Source organism: Tursiops truncatus, chromosome 6, assembly GCF_011762595.2.
Source record: "Tursiops truncatus isolate mTurTru1 chromosome 6, mTurTru1.mat.Y, whole genome shotgun sequence".
Lineage (NCBI taxonomy): Eukaryota > Metazoa > Chordata > Mammalia > Artiodactyla > Delphinidae > Tursiops > Tursiops truncatus.
The window spans coordinates 58,796,219-58,820,735 of record NC_047039.1 but is presented as its reverse complement, the minus strand read 5'-3'; the positions used below and the strand labels follow the sequence as shown (position 1 = coordinate 58,820,735).

The 24,517-nt window shown below is 41.1% G+C and overlaps 1 protein-coding gene across 5 annotated transcripts in view; it reads left to right on the top strand.

The window, feature by feature from the left end:
- KDM4C (lysine demethylase 4C) overlaps positions 1–24,517 on the top strand; it is a 400,106-nt gene that overhangs the window by 135,309 nt on the left and 240,280 nt on the right. The gene's annotated exons all lie outside the window — the stretch shown is intronic.

Here is a 24,517-nt window from a genome sequence, read left to right as displayed (position 1 = left end):
CCTTTTTTAAAGAAAAAGCATAATCATATTTTTTTGAATTTTATTTTATTTTATTTTTATACAGCAGGTTCTTATTAGTATTATACATATTAGTGTATATATGTCAATCCATAACCTTATTTTTTATTTTCATTTTAAAAATTAAAATTTAAAAATTTTAAAATTCCTTATGTTTTCTATTCATATTTTAATATTCAAAATATTATTATGAATATTATTATGAATTAAGGATAAGAACCTTTGGCTTTATTTTCCTCAAACATTATTCCCAGTTTGTTTGCTTTTAAATTGTATTGGAGTATTTTTTGTGTCTTTATTTACAGGAGTCAATGTTTGCTTATGGCCCAAGGATTGAGCCAGTGTTCCTTTTTTCCTCTTAGCTGCCACTATACATCCACCTGGACCTTCTTTTTTCCGAATATTGACAGTGGAACAGACGTAGCCTTCCTAATTCCCACTCTGTTCCTGCAGCAAATTGTAGATGTCATTTGTATTAAGATTCATACTGCTAGTAACTGCAGGGCAACAGAGGATTGAGAGTCACACTTTGTGGGAGTCTCTGAGGTTTTAGGTCAGATTATGTCCTATCTACCTCATAGGGATAAGGATGTCTTTCCCCTGGTTCCTCTGTCTGTGCAATTGAATAAGGAGGTCTTTACTGTTTCCAGGTTCTTGACCTACAGTTTTCAGCTCCACTGCCCAGTTTTTACCCTCTTATGCTTCAGCTTTGCTTTATTGCTCTCTTTTCCCTAAACAGCTTTACACTGTATACATTATTGATTACATGTGGAAAGATGTCTTGAAAAAGCTTGCAGAAATTCTAACATCCTTCGAAGTTTAACTTAGTATCCCTTCTCTCCCATGAAGCCTTTCTTAGGGCAGCTCTATTCTGTTACTTGTGTCCTTGCTTATCTCTCTTCCCTGGACCTACATCTGTTAAATAGATGCTTTTTTTTTTTTTTTAACATCTTTATTGGAGTATAATTGCTTTGCAATGGTGTGTTAGTTTCTGCTTTATAACAAAGTGAATCAGTTATCCATATACATATGTTCCCATATCTCTTCCCTCTTGCATCTCCCTCCCTCCCACCCTCCCTATCCCACCCCTCTAGGTGGTCACAAAGCACCGAGCTGATCTCCCTGTGCTATGCAGCTGCTTCCCACTAGCTATCTATTTTACGTTTGGTAGTGTATATATGTCCATGCCACTCTCTCACTTTGTCACAGCTTACCCTTCCCCCTCCCCATATCCTCAAGTCCATTCTCTAGTAGGTCTGTGTCTTTATTCCCGTCTTACCCCTAGGTTCTAATAGATACTTCTTATTGGATTCATCTTCGCAGAGCAGGACATGTTATCTTGTCTCAAGGGGTCAAGGGAAAGTGTTTCTCTGCCTGCCATTCCCAGATGCGATGACTATGAAATCAAATCTAGTCCAAACACAGTGGTCTTGACTTGAGTTAAACGCTGGAAAAGCAATCAGTAAGGAAATTACAGTCTTGGGGAAACAGAAATAGGACACAGAGGGAAATGGGTATTCAACACAGTCAAGACACAACTATAGATTGAATGTTCATTCATTCACTAAGCTATACATTTAACAGAGGATGATAAACTCTTTGGGACTGGGCAGTTTGCAAGGGGGGAGAAACTTGATAAAGATCAGTTCCGATCTAGATGTGTGGTTTTTACAAAGCCTGTTTGTAGAGATGTGCAGACAGTAGAGTAAGTGCTTCTGTAAATTTAATAGGAAGGAGCATAATGACAGCTTGGGTGTTTGTGACTGTGCTGTTCATTAATGAACCTTCAGAGTAAATTTATAACTAAGTGAAAGGAGGACAAAGCTAGCCTATTTTATGCCATTTGTATGTTATGGTTTAAGCCCCACAGCAGAACTAATCACTGGAGTTGTATGGATTATTGAATAAAGATGAGGAAGTTTGAACTTCAAGGAAAGATGCTATTTATAGAGTTATTTGTATTTTCAGTTGGGGATTTTAGCTGTGGCTTAAAAGAAGTCATATAATGAGGAAAGATCAATGGGATGCTATATGGTTGCCAAAGAATGTCATTCTTAGGGTTACATGCTTATTATTTTTATGAGATTTTGATAGTTCTTTATAAGGAGAATATTTTTGCATTGTAAAAAACATATGAATACTCAAATATATGATATGCATTTTCCCTCTGTATAGGTACAGCTTTTGGTTTTTAAAGATTTTTCCTTGAGTCACTGAAAAGGGTTGACATTACATGTTTTTATGTACTTAATTGTGTACAGTTATAGACTCAAGTGGGTTTTAAAATCAAGTTGCTTCTAAATGTTAGTTTGGCAAAAATAAAAACTGCCCTGCATTTCTACTGTGCAGCTGCTAAAAATAGTGGAAAACATCTGTATGTACTGATACAACAAAGATCTCCAAAATATATTGTTAAGTAAAAAACAAAACGCTAGTTGATGTGTGCTTTGTATAGTGTGAAGCTATGTTTTTGTTTTTGTTTTTGTTTTCTCGGTACGCGGGCCTCTCACTGTTGTGGCCTCTCCCGTTGCGGAGCACGGGTTCCGGACGCGCAGGCTCAGTGGCCATGGCTCACGGGGCCCAGCCGCTCCGTGACATGTGGGATCTTCCCGGACCGGGGCACGAACCCGTGTCGCCTGCATCGGCACGCAGACTCTCAACCACTGAGCCACCAGGGAAGCCCTGAAGCTATGTTTTTAAAAACAATCTTTAAAAAAATGTAAATAGAAGAAGAAATGAAAGGATTCATATAGTTAATTATGGTGGCCTTTGGCCAGTGGAATGAATTTGCAGTGTGTAAAGCAGGGACCCTCACCTTTTATGCACTCTACTTCTGTGTTGTTGGAGACATTTTTCTTTTTCTTTCTTTCTTTTTTTTAAAACAAGATTGCTTTCATGTATTATTTTGTGCTATTTAAAAAATATCCAATAAGTTTATTTTTTATAGTTTTCAGTAGTATCTTTGTATGGAGAGCCCTAATGTCTGATGTCTAAATGTGTCTCATAGGCACATGGTAGAGATATTCTGAAATCTCTCTGCTTCAGGATATTTAGCTTGTAACCAAAATTTCACTGTGAAGGAGGAGGTGATAAATATACGTGTCTATACATGCTCATAGTACTTTTTTTTTTTTTAAGTGACTCAGCCCTTGCAGTGTTGTTTTGGGAGGTCACCACTCTTTTTTTTTTTAAATTAATTTAATTAATTTATTTTTGGCTGTGTTGGGTCTTGGTTGCTGTGCATGGGCTTTCTCTAGTTGCTGCGCGTGGGGGCTACTCTTCATTGCAGTGCGCGTGTTTCTCATTTGCAGTGGCTTCTCTTGCTGTGGAACACGGGCTCTAGGTGGGCGGGCTTCAGTAGCTGTGGTACGTGGGCTCAGTAGTTGTGGCTCACAGGCTCTAGAGCGCAGGTCAGCAGTTGTGGCGCACGGGCCTAGTTGCTCAGCGGCATGTGGGATCTTCCCAGGCCAGGGATCGAACCTGTTTCCCCTGCATTGACAGGCGGATTCTTAACCACTGTGCCACCAGGGAAGCCCCTTATAGTACTTTTAAAACGTTTAAAACTTTATCCTGTAATTACTGCTTGATCTGTAATTAAGATGACATTCCTCATTGATTGCAAAATGGAAATAAACAACATTGATACACATTCAAACAATTGTTGAAAGAATTAAAGTGGAAATTTGCATTTAAATTATTTTCAGATAGAATATGTGTTCTGTATTTGTTGTAGTAAAAAAGCCTGAAATTGCATAATGGCTTTTTTTAAGGCATATACCAGGTGTGTGTTTGTCATTCCCATATAATCCAAACTCACTAGCAGATTCTGTAAATTGTTTCATGGACTATGGTGCTTAAATATTAATGTATTTTATTTTGTTCTCAAAGTGAAGATTCACGGACAGTGTGTATCATTCACCAGCAGAGAGCAGTGTCTCTTCACAATTTTTTTTCTGCAAAGTCCTTTGGAATGAGTGGGTTTCCCTCATAGCATTTGACCTAATTTGACATATAGAGATATAGAAGAAATTATTGATTATGAATTTGTAATAGATATGTTTTATATGGAAGAGAAGATGATAAAAATCTATGTAACTTAATGTAGGAAGGGGTATTTATACTCTTGTTTTTATTCCTTCTAGATTAGTTGTTTCTTAAAAGAAATGCTCATTTTATGTGTAGGAAGCATTTAGCCTAAAATATCATCAAATTGAAATGCTTTCTTTTGTGAAATGAAGTTATAATTCCCCCAAATCTATTGCAAGCTGTTCATGGGTTTGGTTCCTACATGTTGTATAGTTTGGCTGCTGTGCAAAGGGAGAGCATGCCCCCCCCCCCAAACACACACACACACACACACACACACACACACTCTCTCTCTCTCTCTCTCTCTCTCTCTCTCTCTCTCTCTCTCAGCACAAATGTATTTATTTGGAGGAAACTTACATGCTGACAAAGTAGCAGTGTAAGTCCCTGCAGATCCTGTTCTCCCAAGGTGAGGTGGACTTGAACTGGGGAGTATTGCTGGGAAAGGGCTTCAGTGGAAGGATCCAGCCTAGACCCTGTCATGTTGTGCTCCCTTATTTACAGAGAACCAGGAGCAAAACACGTGACCAGGAACCGCAGGAGATTCCTAGGCGAGGAAGTAGTCTTCATGTGAAGAGATGACACTTAATTTAGACTCCCTGGGCTTGAATCCTGGGTTGGTTGTTTGTACGTAGTATCATTTTGGACAAGACATGTATAATTTGGGATAATAATACCATGTCATATAGGTTAGTTGTAAGAACTAAATCAGGTAATTCATATAAATTTCTGGAATAGTGACCGACACAGGGCATGTAATAAATGTCTCTTATATCTCATGAGGTTTTGACATTTATTAAACTTTAAAAAGCGGTTTGGGATCCCCATCTTCTCAAATTTTGTGCCATGGCAGTGACCATCAGTGCATTTCTGCATTTTGCTTCCCAGATCTGCCCCAGGAACTGGTTGTAAGCCAGGGCTCCTTGTTCTGAAATTACACCTGTGGTGGGTGCAGATCTAAAATACCATGTCACTGTTGGGCAGCTATCATTGAAATACACACCAGCCATGCCATGTTAACTGTCTTTCAGAATAAACTGTGAAGGTACCCAACATGGGGATGCATTCTTATCATCCATGTTCTGAGGGATTTCAAATGGGTCAAAATATTTATTCTTTGGTTTTCGTTTGGCTGTGTCCAGAACATACCAAAGGACTGTAGTTCTAGGATAAATTTTTATCTGTCATACATCAGGAACAGAAACTATCTGGGGGAAAGATTCAGTGTTGAGACACCTGTTCTAAAACATCCCCCCGTCCCCAGCTGATCCCTTTCTTTCTCTTTAAAATAAAGCAAGACGATGAAAGATTTTGAAAATGCAAAACTCTACTTGAGAGTATTTATAAGTAAGAAAATGTAATTCTTTAATTTGCTGGATATGTGAACACCCAGAGGAAGTAGGGTTTGTTCTTAGTCCAACTCTGGCTCTACATTTGTGGAAGGATGTCCTTTATTCTGTGGCTCTGGCTAAGAGAGCAGGTGTACAAATGCAGGTGGGAGAAAGGGGACAGAGAGCTGCAAAGATCAACGCTTGCCCTCTCTACGCGCTTGGTCCACACAAAAAGGCTCGAGCATGCAACAGGTTTCTTTACTCCCACAGATCATTAATCTGGATGTGTTATGACTCTCTGCTCTAGCACATCCAGGGGCATTAATGCATTGGGGATAGAAATTTAATTTGATAAACTCAAGGTATTCAGCGGTGGTCATGAAAAATCACCAGAGATGTGGATGGATCTTTGCCACTGTGAGATGTTTCAAAGATTTCTTCTATTAAATGCTGTTCCAAAATGATAGCATGCTCTTCAATTTTTTTATATAAAATAACATACCTTAAATATAAATAATTTTATTAAAAAATATAAAAACGCAAATAAAAATTGAGGTAAAAGACCTTGGGTAAATTTTATAAGATATGAAAGAGCAACATAAATCAGAATAGAAAAGCAAGAAGGAGCTTGAAATAAAATTAAAAATCCTTTCACACAAAAAAATTAAAACTCAAAAGTAAGTTTCCGTTTGTACTTTTTATATAGCAATCTTTGTACACCATTTAATGAAACAAGTACTTATATTGAATGAAATTCGTACTTATATTTTAAAACCTTCAGCATTTTAGGGTAATTTCCACAGAGAAAAAGAGGGTGAGGTTGGAGGGCAAGTGAGGGAAAATAAGTTGAGATTTCCATCTCACATCCAAACAAAATTCTGTATGGCTGAAATATTTCACACGTTAAACATTTTAGAAGAAAATTTAGGGGAATATTTATCTGATCTTTGGGTTGAGGAGGACTTTCCAAGCAGGACACCATTGCTGGTTACCATGAAGGAAAAGACGGTGAGATTGGAATTACATTTTAAAAAGTTGCAAACTAAATAAACAAGTGTACCACTGGCATTACCTGAGAGATAGTGGATTAATGTCCTTAATAGGGTGCACCTCCAGTTAATCCCTCGATGCTACTTAATAGCAAATTAGTTGAAAAGAAAGTCAAATATTGACATAATTTGAGGCAGAATGTGAACTTTACAGGGGTATCTAAAATAAAACTGGATAATTTAGGGAAATTTGGCACATCTGGGATGCTGCTTGGTCTGTACCTTCAGATTGCGTGAGGCTACGAGCTTTTCTTCTTTGCCATTAGGTGTACTTCAGCAGGCGAGTTTGAGAGGTGGCACCACGTAAAGAGCCTCTCATTCTTGTCGTTAGTAATTACCGTGGCTAAAATTCAATGAGTGTTTACTCTGTGTCAGGCATAAAAGTTTACAGTAACTCATCTAAGTTTAACAACTGTTATATGAGATAGGTAGTATTACTACCCCCATTTTATGTTGGGGAATATTAAAGTGCAGAGCGGCACAAATGAGGATTAAAACATGTTGATGAAGTGCTTAAATGGAGGTAAAAAGACAAGAGCGGCGCTTTAGAAAATATCCGAGATGAAGAATCTGATAAATCAGGGGTTACATCACTTGCTAGATTTGAGGCTTTGGGTAAATTACCTATTTTCAGCTTCAAACAGAAGTATAAATATCAGTAATCCCTGAGTGCATATAACTGTATCTAATATTTCTAGTGATGACTGTGAGCCATTAAGCTAGTTAATGATTTTGATGTATCGCGTACCCTAGTAAAGAAAGAAAGCAAGTATATTAGGGACGGATGGAATTAAGAGTGTCAAATAGTTGAAATTCATCCCCACCCTTCTCATGGTGTATTTCACTACCTCCCTGTGCTAGATAAATCAGGCCTGTTTAATAATGTTAGCAGTTTTATACAAACGTTCATATTTCAAGCAAAAGGGGGGGGATTTGACTAATCTCTTGGATCTCTAAAATAACTTATTTTATCTGGAATCTTAATTAAAAATCTTTTTTTTTTTTGGTTGTGGGGCTTCTTTGGAGATATTTGAAAGGTGTGTTTATGAACCCGTATGACGTAGCTGGCCGCCTCTGGTCCTGCATAGGATGGTAGGTGCCGAGGGACGGCAGTGGCAGGGGCTGGACATGGTCCACTGAGACAGGAAGTGCTGCGCCCGGCCCTCCCTGGGGTCTTAGTGATGAGAGTCTTCTTCAGGGCTTCACCCCTGCTTTGGTCTGGGGTTATGGGTTAGGTTCCTACTTTTTTTTTTTTTTTTTGCGGTATGCGGGCCTCTCACTGTTGTGGCCTCTCCGGTTGTGAAGCACAGGCTCCGGACACGCAGGCCCAGCGGCCATGGCTCACGGGCCCAGCCTCTCCGCAGCATGTGGGATCTTCCCGGACCGGGGCATGAACCCGTGTCCCCTGCATCTGCAGGCGGACTCTCAACCACTGCGCCATCAGGGAAGCCCTAGGTTCCTACTTTAAACGGCTGTGAATGAGTAAGTTAGGAACCTGGTCCTGAAATGCCTTGCCAGCCATTCCATTTCTAAGGTTTCTCCCAGGAAGTTGGGACAAACAGGAAGATGGAAGGTGACTTTTGGAAATAGATTTTCTCAAGGTGCAGGCAGAGCCGAGGAGGGGCCTGAAAGGTGCTATCCTGAGACCTGCCAGCCCCATTCCTCCTCCTGCTGCACTCCAGCTCCTCCCTTTTGGCCGTCCTGCACCTCGTTACAGCACGGAGCAGGGAATGGTGCTCCTCCCCCCCCAGTCTGATGAGCCCTATACACCTCGGGTCTCAGCTTTGCTGTCACTTCTTGCAGGCAGCATTCCGGACCCCACAAGCAGGTTAATAGGGCTCATATCTGTCTTCAGGTTATTCTGCAGGTTGTGCACATGGTGCTTGCATTCCTGGCAGTGCTCCTGCAAGCTGCTCTTCTCTGAAGTAGACTTACAGGAGCCCACAGAGCCCTGGAATTCACTGTAGAAGGAACGCAAATACCTCAGCCAAACAGTGGATCAAAACAGAAAGGCACTTTCACATGTGTAAATAGAGTAGGTTGAAGGTACAGAAAACCCATGTGCAAAGTTGTTCACTTTTCTATCTGAAGGGCAATATGCTTGGACATAACCTTTTCTATAGTGTCTGGTGAGATTCACAGCTTCGTGCCTTAACTAATTTCTGTTTTTCTGTATTCCAATGACATTTCTTTTTGTTTTACATATACCTATATATATATATATGTATATATATATAGATATATGTATATATATATTCTTTTTCAGATTTTTTCCCATTATAGGTTATTACAAGATATTGAATATAGTTCCCTGTGCAATACAGTCGGTCCTTGTTGTTTATCTGTTTTATATATAGTAGTGTGTGTCTGTTAATCCCAGACTCCTAATTTATCTGCCCCCCACAACCCCTTTGGTAACCATAAATTTATTTTCTATACCTGTGCATCTGTTTTTTATCTTTTTTTTTTTTAAGATTCCACACATAAGTGATATCACATGATATTTACCTTTCTCTGTACTTCCAAAGACATTTCTGTTTAGATGAGGGGGTGTTTCTTTCCCCATTAACTGGGTTCTAACCAGGATAGCAGGTACTAGTGTCTTCTGAACCTTGAGCTGCTCCCGGAGATGTGTGTGTGCTCCCTGTGAGTTTCAATAGGATGTTTTCCCTTTCTTTTTCTACTAATTTTGCTATTGAAATTAGAAGGAAAGAATACATTTTCTCACCAACATTTCTACTGTTGATGTTTCAAGAATTGTGATATTCTATTCTTGGAGTTTTTTTCTCATACGGTAACTTTTCCATATTGTTGCAAACCAGTGGATATTTCCAGTATGTTGAGAAATTTAACAAAACAAAAATAAACAGCAAACAAAATAATGGCTGCCTCTGTCCTTCACCTGAAAAGAAATGGGACATGAAGATTGAAATGCTTGAGATATAGCCTTAGTTCAGTAACTGACAGTTTCAGTTCTGTGTTTTCAAATAAACAAAACACCAGCACTCATACCGGGAAAAGTAAATGTTCAGATTTCTTTCTAGGTAATATAACTTGATTATATTCTTTTAAAATTAGCTGCCCAGGGATAGGAATTGAAAAATAAAAATTCCTGCACAAAAATGTTTCCCTAGTATTAAAATTTAAATGCAAGCAAATTGGTTTAAAAAACAGGTTTTGGTGATCTTGAAGCATATGGTGAAACACACATTTTTTGTAATGTAATGCACCATTTATGGAATCTAATGCACTGTCTTAGGCTCAAGTTTGTAAGATGGATTTTTATGCAGTATATCTTTCTTTAGTCCATGCCTTGTGCCAGCTGAGGAAGAATACATGTCACATTCAGAGTGCTTCCCCAGCGGGGTTGGGGAGAGGCAGGGAGAGGAATGCTCTTTGCCACTTCCTCTTTCTGGTGTGGGGCAGTGGACTTCACCTTCCGTCCTGCTCTGGGGGTGGGCTTGGCCAAGGCTCCTTAGCAGGGGAGCTATGTCAGCTCTGCAGGATGCCCTGACAGCCTCTCCATCTGCCTTCTTTTCTTTTCTTCCTTCTCTTCCTTTATTCTCTTCTCTTCTTATCAGCAAAGCAAGCACTTGGGAAAAACTGGACAGGTTTTACTTTATTGTGATAATACATATAAGCAAAATTGAAAATTCCCAGATGAGAGTTCATACACTTACTGTTAAGCACATTATCTGTACCTGCTGTTTAGAGTACGCAAAAATGGGTGTTCTTTCATCTACCTACCAGCATTTGTCTTAGGGTTTTCACATTTCTTTGAGGGGGTTAGGGGGTTGCATGGTAAAAGGGATAGAAAACAAAAGAAATCGACCTTCCTCTGAAGCAACCAGCATTTATCTTAGGGTTTTCACATTTCTTTGAGGGGGTTAGGGGGTTGCGTGGTAAAAGGGATAGAAAACAAAAGAAATTGACCTTCCTCTGAAGCAATCATGTTCAGTGCATTCTCTTCTAACTACCACCATGAGGAGGAGTTGGAGATGCCTGACACTGAGATTGGAGGTTAAGTTCCCTTTCAATTCAAAAGAGACAGAAATGATTGTTGCAGTCTAGTCATTAAGAAGTTATTGTCCTCCTTGTACTTGGCACTTTTTATGCTATTTCACTGTCAAGATTTGATTGTTTTTAACCCTTCAGAAAGAGAACAACAATTTAGGGGAAAAATCTATTTGTCTGTCTCAAGAATAAAGAGATGTCTTCGTTTGGTTCTGCTTTCCTTGAATGGTGTAGCAACTTATATATCTTTGACTTGGACCTTATTGTAGCTTTAATCTTGATGGGTATACATTGCATCCCAAGGTATAGCTTCTGAAGAAAAAGGAAAGGGCCAGTTAAATGCTTTCTGTTTCCATTGTAAATGTCCCTTGAGTTAACATCAGCTTATGGTAGTGCAAGGACTATGCTGGGTGTGAGAAGCAAAGGCAGTTTTTTTGCACTTGAATATGTAAGAGGCTAGGCTTTTATCACTGATAAATGCTCTAACAAAGGTACAAGGTAATACAGGAATATAGGATGAGGAGAGATTAATTCCAACATGGCAGGGATCTGAAACTTTTTTTTTTGAGAGGAGTGATACTTGAGCTGGTGAAGATTAGATGGGATTTTGGTGGTTTGGAAGTATGTGTCTGAAAGGGAATCAGCAGCTTGAGTGAAGTCTTGGAGGCAAGAGTGGTAGGATATTTTTGACAATTGTCTCTGTGTGGTTTGAGATGTAGTACATTGAGAATGGGGGGGTGGAAGCAGGCTACGAAATGCCTTGAATGTTAGGTAGAGGCATTTGGACCTTTGAATTCTGTGTGATGGGTAGCCAGTGAACATTTTAGAAAAGAGTTTCAATATAAACTCTTTATAAAACACAGTGGTGAAAATACAACAATAGGTAAGTTTGCAATTTTAATAAGAGCATTTTTCTTTTTTGGCTAGTTTTTTTTACCGAATAAATTCTTTGCCATTTATTCAGCAAATATATATTAAGTTTCAGTTACATACAAGATAGTTTATATGTGGGAATAAAACATGAATAAACCAAATCTGGCCTAAGAAGAACTCTTAGTGGGATGTTTCATTTTATTTCTATTTTAAGTATTGAATATTGCATACCTCTTAAGAGGATTGTGTCTTCTAAAATAAGCCTACATTTTAAAGAAATTCTGATAGCCTTTGAATATTTTCCATTTTGGTCAAGTGACTCTCAAAGCAGCAGCACGGTGTTTCCGTATGCTTGTGTTGATGGCCAAACGATTGCAGGGAGACAGTGGAAACATCCCAGTTCCACTTATTTTTCTCTCTAAATTTTAAGAAATGATATAAATGGGGGGGGTTCATATTCCATCCATTAAAGATTAGTTAGGTCATCAGGCTTTGTGTTTATTTGTTTAACTGAAAGAGTGAAGAGGGTTAGGTTAAATCATTTACACTGGTATGAATTATTTTCACTGGCAGGAATGACTTAGAGAATACGGAAGATTAGCCATAAAATGCAGGCTGTGTGAGAGAAGTTCAGAAAGGCCTGAGGAAGTCACTGATGGGGAAGCTCCTGCCTTGACCTCCTCTCTCTGATCATCTTGAGCCCACCCTACTTGATCAGTAATTCTTGTGGTCTTAACACGTGTACTCTCTTCATATTCCCAGTTCTGGGCATCCCATCCTGTGACATCCATCTCCCGCCTTTTCAGCTCATTCCCTTTGCTACCCCAACTCCAACATGCCTGTGGACCCCAGCAGGGATTAAATCTATTGATCCTACTTTTCATGATCACTCACACCCTCATGTTCTTACTTCCTTCTCTATCAGGCTTATATTCTGTGATCCATTGTTGTATACTCTCCCTTGCCTCTCTCACTGTGTCATACTCACCTGGCAAAATCCCCATCTTTTTTTTTTTTTTTTTTTTTTGCGGTACGCGGGCCTCTCACCGTTGTGGCCTCTCCCGTTGCGGAGCACGGGCTCCGGACACGCAGGCTCAGCGGCCATGGCTCATGGGCCCAGCCGCTCCGCGGCATGTGGGATCTTCCCGGACCGGGGCACGAACCCGTGTCCCCTGCATCGGCAGGCGGACTCTCAACCACTGCGCCACCAGAGAAGCCGGCAAAATCCCCATCTTATTCCACCCAACTATCTTCCTGCTCTCCATGCTTGTCCCTGGGCAGCTGCTGTGGCTGGGGACAAGTACACAGCCATCCCAACTGTTCTTCCCAGATCTAAGACCTCATTTCTTAGAGATCCAACCACATTCTCCTAGTCCATTGGCTCTCCTCTTCTCCTCTCTCTCCATCCTCATTCTCTGCTAATTACCTTGCTTTTCATTTCCGTGAGAAAACAGAAATTTCCATGGATTCCCACCAGCACACCTACCTACCTACCAGCCCCAGTGCCTGTATACTTGACCTCCCATTCCAGTATCCCAGATGAATTGTTTTTGCTTTTGAGGCCATTCGTACTCTTAACCTCAGGCCATCTTGCACCAACTTCTTTTTTTTTTTCCCAATAAATTTATTTATTTATTGGCTGCGTTGGGTCTTCGTTGCTGTGTGTGGGCTTTTTCTAGTTGCGGCAAGCAGGGGCTGCTCTTCGTTGTGGTGCGCAGGCTTCTCATTGTGGTGGCTTCTCTTGTTGCGGAGCATGGGCTCTAGGTGCGCGGGCTTCAGTAGTTGTGGCACGTGGGCTGAGTAGTTGTGGCATGTGGGCTCAGTAGTTGTGGCTTGCAGGCTTTATAGCGTGGGCTCAGTAGTGTGGCGCACGGACTTTGTTGCTCCGCGGCATGTGGGATCTTCCTGGACCAGGGCTCGAACCTTGTCCCCTGCATTGGCAGGTGGATTCTTAACCACTGTGCTACTAGGGAAGTCCCTTCCACAGTTATATTTCTATTTTAAAGGAGTCGCATGCCCCACCTAAAAGGCTAGAGGTGCCAGCAGCACCAGTGTCTTCTCAGACTCTGCTCCTTTTCCTACAGATGAAGGCAAAAACAGACGTGCTCAAAGACACAGTGGTACCCCTGTGTACAGAGGGTACAAAAAGACAGTTTCATAAGGAGATTTCTCAATAAATCCCCTCATTTCTTGCTTTGTCATATACTTTAGATTCTCAGGTGTGGATTTTCTTCTCTCTAAATTAGCCTTTTTTAGGATATTTATTTGATAAAGCCTGTGTGATTTAACATTTGCACTCTTTACTGGGTTTGGAAAACCCCTTTTCTTCCACTTGTTGACCAAGATTACAGTTACATGTTAGCTCTTTTATTATCATAGAGCATTTGAATCAGATAGATTCTTAAACTCTTCAAAAAATTTTCCTTTAAAAAATGTTGCACTGGTGTTGCATCTGACTCTCCTTTCTGATTAATGTGACTGAGAATTGGGCCAGTAATGTGGTTCATATTTGTGGTTTTTATTGAAGTGCTGTTCCCTTTGTGATGCCGAATCATTTTATACTGACCTTACGTTTTTTTTGAGTGGTTACCTTACAAATGCAGTTGAAATCTTTGTAGTCCACAACGACTGCACTTTAAGTTTAGTGTGAATGTACATTGCTAGTGAATTATATTCTTGGGTTTATTTGAATGAGTGAATGAATGAATGAGTGATTACAGTGACAGAAGAAAGGATGCAAATTTTAACCTTTCATTGAATTCCAAGAAATGCCTTCTTGAGTGTATGTGCTAAGGGCTATCAGGTGGCAGAATACAGAATAAGCCAAACGTAGTAGGCAAGTTCTGAGTCTTGTGGGTTTGGTATCTGGCCTAATTGCTTATAATTAATGATCAAAGAAAAAGATGTTCATATAATCACAGCAAATCGCTCTTATCTTTGTTGTTTGTTTCAAATGCTTTCTGTGTCACTGACTACAAATCCAGAATTATCTTTTTGGGGGCAGGGAATCAAAGGGGTACCACTGTGTCTTTGAGCACGTCTGTTTTTGTCTTCATCTGTAGGAAAAGGAGCAGAGTCTGAGAAGACACTGGTGCTGCTGGCACCTCTAGCCTTTTAGGTGGGGCATGCGACTCCTTTCTTTCCTCTGATATTTGGAAATTTCTTGGTAATTTTGGGGCGTATGTCTCTCTCCAGTGCCTTAGGCAAGACAGTGTTCACTTCTTACAAACCTCAGGTATGGTAATCCAGAATCTTCTTTCACACAGCTGCCAGAGGAAATGCAAGCTGAGGTTTTATACTTAAACTCAGAATCAGAACACTAGGAGGGAGGAGATGGTTAATGGTTGCATGAGTTTTTGTTTGTTTTAACTCACTGAGGGCATGGGCTAGTTTCCTATACTGCACAGGATTTATGCTCCCAGGTCTGCTTTGCACAGGGTCTCCACCCTGCTGCTCTGTAGGCCACAACAAAATCAAATTAGCCCTTTGGTTCCTGGTTGGAGGCAGGCAGTGGGAACAGGCAGGAGATTGGGGGGATGGGGCGCGGAGAATACAGCCCACCCTCAGGGTTGCCTCAGGCCATCCTCCAGGGACTCTTCTGGGTTCTGATCATTGCTCCCTCCTCCAGGCCTTTTAGACTGAGCTTTAGTGAAAACTTGGCTGTTAGCAGGCCCAGGGTACTACTCTGCCTCTCTTGTTTCTTTTTTTTTTTTTAATTTAATTTTATTTATTTTTTTATACAGCAGGTTCTTATTAGTTATCCATTTTATACATATTAGTGTATACATGTCAATCCCAACCTCCCAATTAATCCCCCCCCCCCACCTTGGTGTCCTACGTTTGTTCTCTACATCTGTGTCTCTATTTCTGCCCTGCAAACTGGTTCATCCGTACCATTTTTCTAGGTTCCACTCATTCCTGATGGGAGGGACTGGTAGTGGGCAGAGCTCAATAAAACTTTAATCCGCTTGTCTGCTGATGGGTGGGGCTGGGTTCCCTCCCTGTTGTTTGTTTGGCCTGAGGCAACCCAACACTGGAGCCTACCCGGCTTTTTGGTGGGTCTGTTGGCGGACTCTGGGAGGGCTCACGCCAAGGAATACTTCCCAGAACTTCTGCTGCCAGTGTCCTTGTCCCCATGGTGAGCCACAGCCACACTCCACCTCTGCAGGAGAGCCTCCAACACTAGCAGGTAGGTCTGGTTCAGTCTCCCCTGGGGTCACTGCTCCTTCCCCTGGGTCCCGATGCACACACTACTTTGTGTGTGCCCTCCAAGAGTGGAGTCTCTGTTTCCCCCCGTCCTGTCGAAGTCCTGCAGTCAAATCCCGCTAGCCTTCAAAGACTGATTCTCTAGGAATTCCTCTCCAGTTGCCGGACCCCCAGGTTGGGAAGCCTGACATGGGACTCAGAACCTTCACTCCAGTGGGTGGACTTTTGTGGTATAAGTGTTCTCCAGTCTGTGAGTCACCCACCCAGCAGTTATGGGATTAGATTTTACTGTGATTGTGCCCCTCCTACTGTCTCATTGTGGCCTCTCCTTTGTCTTTGGATGTGGGGTATATTTTTTGGTGAGTTCCAGTGTCTTCTGTAGATGATTGTTCAGCAGTTAGCTGTGATTCGGTGCTCTCGCAAGAAGGAGTGAGAGCACGTCCTTCTACTCCGCCATCTTGACCCAATCCCTCACCTCTCTTCTTTCTTTACACCCTGCCTCCACCTGTTCTGTCCCTTCATTCAAATTATTCCAAAGCTTCATTTTATCCCTGTTTTCTGCTGGGACTCAAACTCATACAGTGTTGGCCCAGGAACCTCCTGTGGATTTTGTCTGAGGAGTTTTTATTAAACATAAAAACTGAAATTGTTTGAGGTCATTCTTCATAGAAAACTATTCTTTCCTTTGGTCTCTGGATTCTGCTTTGCTATTAATATGGACACAAGATAGGTTACTATATGTATTTGTTGAAATTAAACTCTTTAAAAACACATTCTGGTAACAAAGCTAGAATGTTGATGTTTTGTGTTACTGAGTCTTAGTCTTCCTGCTTTGAGGTTCTGAAATGAACCATGTATATGACAGTGAAGATTCAGGGAAACCTATATTCTTTTTACTATTTAACGTTCTAAACCTTTTTTGAGGGCTCAGTATTCCGTTTTGAAGCTTGCAAAGTGTGGGTTCTTAATTTCAGGCCACTTATTGTTTCTTCTTTAGCCGCTTTTGTGGGTGCCCAAGTTGTGCTTTGCTGGGGCTTGTTAAGATCATATGTAAACATTTTGGGGCTGCCACTGCTGGTGACACATCTCACCCGATAGCCGCGGAGGAGCTTCTGATGGAATAATTATTATGTGAACAGCATTGTAGGAGGTTGTTACCATAGAAAAATATGATGTGGATCAAATAAAAGAGACACAAACTTTAATAAATTGTGCTTGGTTGCTTTCTTTTGCCCAGGATAAGCTCGCTTCCAGAATTCTCCTGGTCTGCTGTAGTGGAATGATGGTTTATCACAGGCTTTTTCACTGTTTTTGAAAATGCTGTTATAAACAGGTTTTTAAGGAAAACTTTTACATTGAGTCATCAGTTCACTTCTCTGTCCATCTTTACCACCCCCCGCAATTAACATGCTAGTTACTTAAGTTTTTAAACTGAAATTCAAATCTCGGTTGAGATTTGAGGTTTTTTTCTGTTGAGATTCAAGTTCAAAGTCAAGTTTTGTTTTTATTTTTGATTTTTGTGGTAGCTGAAATGATGTAGTACCACCTGTTGAGAAGTCTAAAGTTATATTTTATAAGAGGGCACTGGGACGTGAAAAGGCACTGTTTTTTTTTTTGTTTTTTTTTTTGTGTGTGGTACGCGGGCCTCTCGCTGTTGTGGCCTCTCCTGTTGCGGAGCACAGGCTCCGGATGCTCAGGCCCAGCGGCCATGGCTCACGGGCCCAGCCGCTCCGCGGCACGTGGGATCTTCCCGGACCGGGGCACGAACCCGTGTGTCCTGCATCGGCAGGCAGACTCTCAACCACTGTGCCACCAGGGAAGCCCAAGGCACTGTGTTTTTGTGTGTGTTGAACTGCAGTTTAGCCTGCAGGAGTACTGCTATTACTAATCACTGCAGCAGATCTTTGCAGATGGATCCTTAATGGATCCCGAATTCCCCTTCCTTGGATTACTAGAGAACAGCTTTCTGAGAACAGCCATTGTGAGCAATAAAAGCTTGTGGTCAGAGACATCCTGTATGGGCATCATGACTTCAGTTTGCTCTTACAAATGACCTAGTGATCAGCTGGTAACAGTGAAAATACAGGTCCCCTCCCCGCCCTTTGGATGGTGCTTTGTTGATGAACCAGGTTTTTCTCCTCTTTGTGAGATTATCCAATGTGATGGCAAGTGGGTGTCAAGCATTGGGTATTACGAGAAAACATTCCTGAACCTGTAGGCTTCAGCTAGGAGAGGCATCTATGGTGATGGTGGGGAAATAAAACTGGCCTTGTCGGAATTTGATAGACTGGTCCACTCATGTCTTCGAGCTTCAGTTTTCTCATTGCTCATGTGAGAATGCCTGTAAAATGTGTTGGTATGAGAATTAAATTAGCTAATATAGGGGGGTTTGTAACTGTAAACAAGTATGAGATAGTACTAGAGAAGCAGATGTAGAGAGAAAATTAACAAATGAGAGATCAAAGTAAAAATGAAGGAGAGAGAAATATTAGGTGAAAGGTAGAATCTTTGAGTGCTTGTTTCATTTTTTGCTTTGATAAGATTTTGTAGCCATATTCAGTTCTTCGCATAATCAAAGTTATTTCCTGTGAGTGGCAGTTACAATATAAAACTGTTCATATCCTTCTAAGTGAGAAGCCACAGGATCTTTCCAGTATTAACTTCAGACGCTCATTTATATCTCATTCTACACTCTAGGGTGAATAAGGCCTGGTGCTAAGAACACACGTTGGGAAAAACAAATCAAACGCCTCCAAACGCTGTTTATCACAGATATGGACTAGGGAAGTGGATGCTCAGAATTCCAAAACAATTGGAATATTTTCAGCAGTTTACAAATTATTGAAAGGTTCCTGATATTTTGACTTATCTGAGGGACTCTGTATTATAGTGATTTAGAATTTGTAGTTCAGTATTGCAAATTCTATTCAGATGATCTGGTCATTCTTAGTGACATTGTTGCCTTTTAACTATTGCTCACTTTCATATTCATAAATGTGCCCATATTATTGGTACATGCAATTAAATATGTGTTCATTTTAAAAAATGTTCCTGTGATTGATGGAAAATGTATTAGGTGACTAGAGCTTCTTGGTAAGATCAGTGCAGGCTTTTTACCATTATTACTAGAAGAAAATAAACTCTTCAGGGTTTATATTTAGTAACTCCCTTGATCATTTTGACCTAGAGTCTAAAGTGATGATGGTAAAGGAACTGATGATAAACAACATTAGTTAGAGTATGAGACGTATCAGATTTACCTCCCAAGGCAAGAAGCTTCCCTTTGAGGTGATCATCCGTCCTCTGCGTGGAGGCTTCTGGCCCTTCCAAGGCGCCCTCATCATTGTCTTGTCTGACTACTCCTTTGAAACTGCTTGAGCCATTGGCCTGTACCTTACCTCAGCTCAACAATCAGCCTGTGTTTTTATCTTATTTGACCTTTTGGTAGCAGGGGGCCCTTCTTCCCTTCTTGAAAAACTTTCTTATCTTGGCTCCCACACCCTCAGACTCTGGGAAGGAGTCTCACTGTCCCTATTTCGTCCCCTCTGACGGCTTCTTTAGCACACTCATATTGGGCTGTCGCAGTAGCTTTTATCCAGTTTACCTCTGGGCCAAAGCCAGTAGTCAGTCTCCATCCTCACTTGACTCAACTCCTCAGCCTCCCCAGCCTTGAAACACCATCTTCTTTTTCCTCATAACACCATACCCACCTGGTTTTCTTCCAACTTCCTGTCTGTTTCTTAGCCTCCTTTATGAGGCCTCCAAGTATTAGAAGGCCGCGGAGCTCTGTCCTTGGCCCTCTTGTCTGTCTTTAAGTTCTTTATCGATTTGGTCATTTGTCTTCCCTGTACAAGGATGTAAGGCCCTTGAGAGCAGGCACTTTTATCTGTCTCGTTTGTGCTTGTATCTACTGTGCCCAGAGCAGAGCTGTGTAGGTACCAACTGACTGGCTCGACCCTTCACCACTCCTCTCATTACTTGGACTTGTGTGTCCCAGCTCCCCATAGTTTCATAAAGATTGTAGCCAGTGGTTCTGTGATCACTTTGAATGTGACTTCAGTGTCCTGGGATATAGTTTATATAGTTTATTACTTCACTTGACCTATGTCCTCTTTTTCCAATAATGGTACTACCTCTTTGTGGCAGGTAAAACTGAGGCCTTTGGCTGTGTTATCGATGCCTCCCTCATTTTTTATCCCCTGTGATCAGTTACTTTGCTTACTGCCTTGTTACCCATCCATTCCCTTTCAAACCTTTACTTTTTAACCACCTTGGAGGGTGATGGTTAGTTACCCCTTGTCTCGACCCTCCCGCTTAAAATCTGTCAGATTATGCTGAGAACGCAAAACTCTGAAGTTCCCTTATGAAAGAAAGGATTTTGAACAAGGAGTCCCAGTTGCCAGTATTCTAAGTCTCTGCCTCCTTACACGCATGTTCAAGTGCCCTCTTTAGCTTTCTGTCGCCTGTTTCCCAGTCTGTGGGCCCAGCACTGCCTACAGCCTGTGCTTTAGCAAGCCTGAGTTACCTTGTACCCACACCTGTGCTTCTTCATCTCCCTGCTTTGCATGTGCTGTTACCTGGAATATGGTCTTTATGCAAACTCCACACATACTTCAAGACCATTTCAATTGCTTCCTCCTTTGTGAAGATCTATCTGCTCACCCTAAGCTTGAAGTAATCTGTCTCTACTGTGAAATCCCTAGTTATCTTTACCTTAACGGTAGTGCTCAGATATTTCTTTTTTTGTGTTTGCTTATGTCTTATCTCTCTTATAGGTCATTGAAGACAGATGCTTAGCCCTTGCCTTTTGTTCAATAAATATTGAAGGAATAAAAGAGACTCATCCCTTTTACTATTTACTTACCTATCCTGGGTGTCAGTTCTCTTTTAATTGTGTTTATTCTTCCATTTCCAAGTTAATAACAGCTAACATTTGAGTGTAATGCTTTACTTTTCACAAAGCATTGTACATTTATCCTGCTTGACTTTTTCCCTTCAACAGTTCAGTAAGGCAACAGTGTATGTAAACCATAAAATAAGGCAGAAATTGAAGTGCAGAAGCTGTTTCTCTGGTTAGGTGCTACTGTGCCCCAGTCACTGGTCCATGAACTTTTCCTGTACTATTGAGTTGACTCTTCTTAGCAGCCCATTTTTTCCTAATTATTGAGGTATAGTTGATTAGCAATATTATGTAAGTTTCAAGTGTACATCATAATGATTCACAATTTTGAAAGATTACACTCCTTTTATAGTCATAAAATATTGGCTGTATTCCCTGTGCTGTACAATACATCCTTGTAGCTTATTTATTTTATACATAGTAGTGTGGCAACCCTAACTGATACTTCAGTCAGGTTTGCAATTCAGGTGTATTCTCTTGGGATATGGGAGAAGGAGGAATATTTTGTGGGTGCCAAAAGAGGATATTTAAGAGTTTCATCTTCCCTATTTTGGAGAAATTGTAGAGATTTTCTTTCACATGTCTTCTTCGGTTTTTAAGGATTAAAATAGACTTGATTTCTACAACCCTCTGCCACTTCTTTCTTTTATGGCTCATAGAGTCTCATTTCTGAAATGTCATTAATTTTATTGGCCCCTGAAGGATGTTACTCACTCTTGATGAGTCCTGAGGGTCTTTGGGATATTAGTCTCATTTTAACTGTTCCTGGTGTAATTGGATCAGTGTGATGCTTTTGACTTAATTGGTTCCAGTTTGTCAGAGGAGAAAGACATTCTCCTTGGTGCGTTGCTAAAGGGTCTCTATCTCCCAGGACTCCCTACAGAAATCACATTATTCAGAGTCAGCAGTTCTTGGGATCTCCTAGAGGTCAGATTCAGCCACTGGTGGGAAATTCCCCAGGGAAGCCACAGGTAGGTTTTAGGCGTATGTAAGTTGACTTCTCACATCCTCAAAATAACTTCTGTCCCATCTGTCCAGATTAACAGAATTATCAATATTAATTGCTTTTATAAATTCCCTCTATAACCTTTTCATATAAATCCATTTTTAATTTAGCATCTAATATAGAGAATGTCTAAAAAATAAAACAGCTGTTGAATTTATTTAAAAATATATTTTTGAAGGCTCTGCATAGCATAATTCCTTCCTACCTCTTAAGTAATCAGTATTCCTCTGTTGTAAAAGCATGATCTCTCTAACCTGGTAGTCCTTTCATTTTAGTGTACATAGGAAACCGGAGAACTTGTAAAAACTATGGAAGCTGGGTCTTACTCTTCTGCACCTACATTTTGCAGGAAGCACCTCAGAGTATTCTGATGCCTGTGATCCTCTGAGTATGTGTTGAAGGTACACTGCTGCAGTTTCACTGTTCTTTGCCTGTGACTACTGTCTTCTTTTGCCAGAATCCTTCAGGACAGCACTGACATTTACACAGGGTGGCTTCACCTCTTGACTCTTGGGTGTGTGGAGTACTCTGTCTCCCACCTCGCCACACATACCTTAGGCCTTGACCCCCTGTCATGAGTGCAGCAGGCATTGCTGGTTATTCCCCTTGTTTTTTCATTTAGGGAGCCCCCCACCAAACCCACCCCACCAGCATACATACCGTGTGAAACTACTATCACCTCACTGCAGTAGGTTTATAATTGCTTGAAGGGATGTGTATTGAACAAAATGATTTTGGTGAGAAATATGTTGGTCAACATCTATGTGCTGATACACAACAAGTAGAGTTGCTAAAAAGTTTAAAAGGTTTAAAAAAAGGTCACAGTAATCATGTTTTATTAAGAAATGCTCTTCATTTGGTTAACAGGGATACTTTTTGTACTCAATTAATGGCCCTCAACTAAAATTCATGTTTAATAATCATTCCCTCCAGGTTTTTTTTCTTTTTTTAAATAAATTTATTTTATTTATTTATTTTTGGCTGCGTTGGGTCTTTGCTGCTGCACGTGGGCTTTCTCTAGTTGTGGCGAGTGGGGGCTACTCTTCGTTGCGGTGCGCGGGCTTCTCATTGCAGTGGCTTCTCTTGTTGCGGAGCGCGGGCTCTAGGCGCGTGGGCTTCAGTAGTTGTGGCTTTCAGGCTCCAGAGTGCAGGCTCAGTAGTTGTGGCCCCCTGGCTTAGTTGCTCCACGGCATGTGGGATCTTCCCGGATCCGTGTCCCCTGCATTGGCAGGCAGATTCTTAACCACTGTACCACCAGGGAAGCCCCTCCCTCTGGGTTTGAGTGAATATTACTCTTGAATATTAGTCTTGTTGGGGCTGTGGTTGTCAGTAAGCACTGGTCATATCTTAATGGCAGTGTTACCTGAGAAGGGTGTTTACTGTGTAGTTCTATGTAAGAAGTATATTGCCCTATAAGAAAATTGCAATCCATTCTCTAAGGTAGCTGTGCAATTAAAAAGAAATCTTAAGTAATAATGTGGCTAGGGCTCTGGCTAGACCCTGCAGGGTGGACAGAGGAGTAAGGACAAAAAGGCACCTGAAGTTTCTTAGAGGAATGAGTCCTGATGGGCTGTAGCCATCACAGAGTCATTAGTGCCCTGAAGAGTACAAGTAGTATGAGAGAGGTTCCGCCAGAGTGTTTGGTGGTTGGGTAAGAGAGAGATGATTCGGATGCCATCAGGAAAATACTTCATGAAAGATGCTGGGATCTAACAGGTGTAGAGGTACACATGTGGTGGAGTTATGTAGCCCATCAGACAAGAGTCACAGTTGGAGTACAGAAGGGAAAGTATGTGATGTGTTCCAGTGACCAAGTAGATCATCCTGGTTCTCTGGTGCATAGACTATAAGTAGGTAGTAGGATTTGGCATCATATTCTCAGAGCCTGCAAGCCTGGGCTTTTAAGAGAACTCTCTAAGTAATCCATAAGCCTAGTAATGCCCCTCCCCCACTTCTAAAATTCCTTAGTTTTGTATCCTTAAGAAAATTTTTTTTGGAAAAGTACACATTTGTAGCTTAGGGAGTCAGAAGTAGAGAGAGATGCTGCAAAGTCTACAATCAAAACAGTCATAGCAGTAGCAGTAGTCAGTATTCAGTTCTTTTCTCCTTTAATCCTTACAACATTTATTTGAAGTAGGGGAGACTGAGGCAGAGAGGTGGAATGTCTCCCCCTGGTGCGTACACAAAGGAGCAGAGGTAGACTGCACCCTGCATGTGGCCATTTCCACTAAAACACATCAGTTCTGAACCCTGGGATAATCTTGTCCACAGGGGACATTTGATAATGTCTGGGGACATTTTTGATTGGCATGACTGGGGTTAGGGCCACTTGCATCTAGTGAATAGAGGTCACAGGTGCCGCTAATGCACAGTGCACAGGTTAGTGCCCCACCACAAAGAATCATCTGGCCCAAACTGTCAATTGTGTGGAGATGGTACCAATTGTACCACCAGACTTTTTTTTAATTTTTTTGCGGTACGCGGGCCTCTCACTGTTATGGCCTCTCCTGTTGCGGAGCACAGACACACAGGCTCAGCGGCCATGGCTCACGGGCCCAGCCGCTCGGTGGCATGTTGGGACACGAACCCGTGTCCCCTGCATCGGCAGGCGGACTCTCAACCACTGAGCCACCAGGGAAGCCCTGTACTACCAGACTTTGTAGTCACCGTTCATGCAGACCTCTATTAAGTTTTCCTTTAAGCTGTAGAGCTAATTTAAGAAAAAAAGCAGTTTATTTTATTCTTAGTTTTTTGATTGTGCAGGAGTTATAGTGAGTTCCTTTATATGTCTGTGGTAGTAAAATCTTAAAATATTTTAGTTCCATAAGAAATATGTATCTCCTGTGCTAAGTATTACTGTATCGAAATGGAATCAAATAGACCATCAGCATAAATTTAATCAGCTTTTCTAAAGCACATTCTGGAATTCTCCTATGGGAGCAATAGGTATTAGGATGTTAACTTGAGAAAGCCTCTATTAGATTCTGACAGGTAATTATGCCTACAGGTTCCAAATCCCTTGGTTTCTTTAATT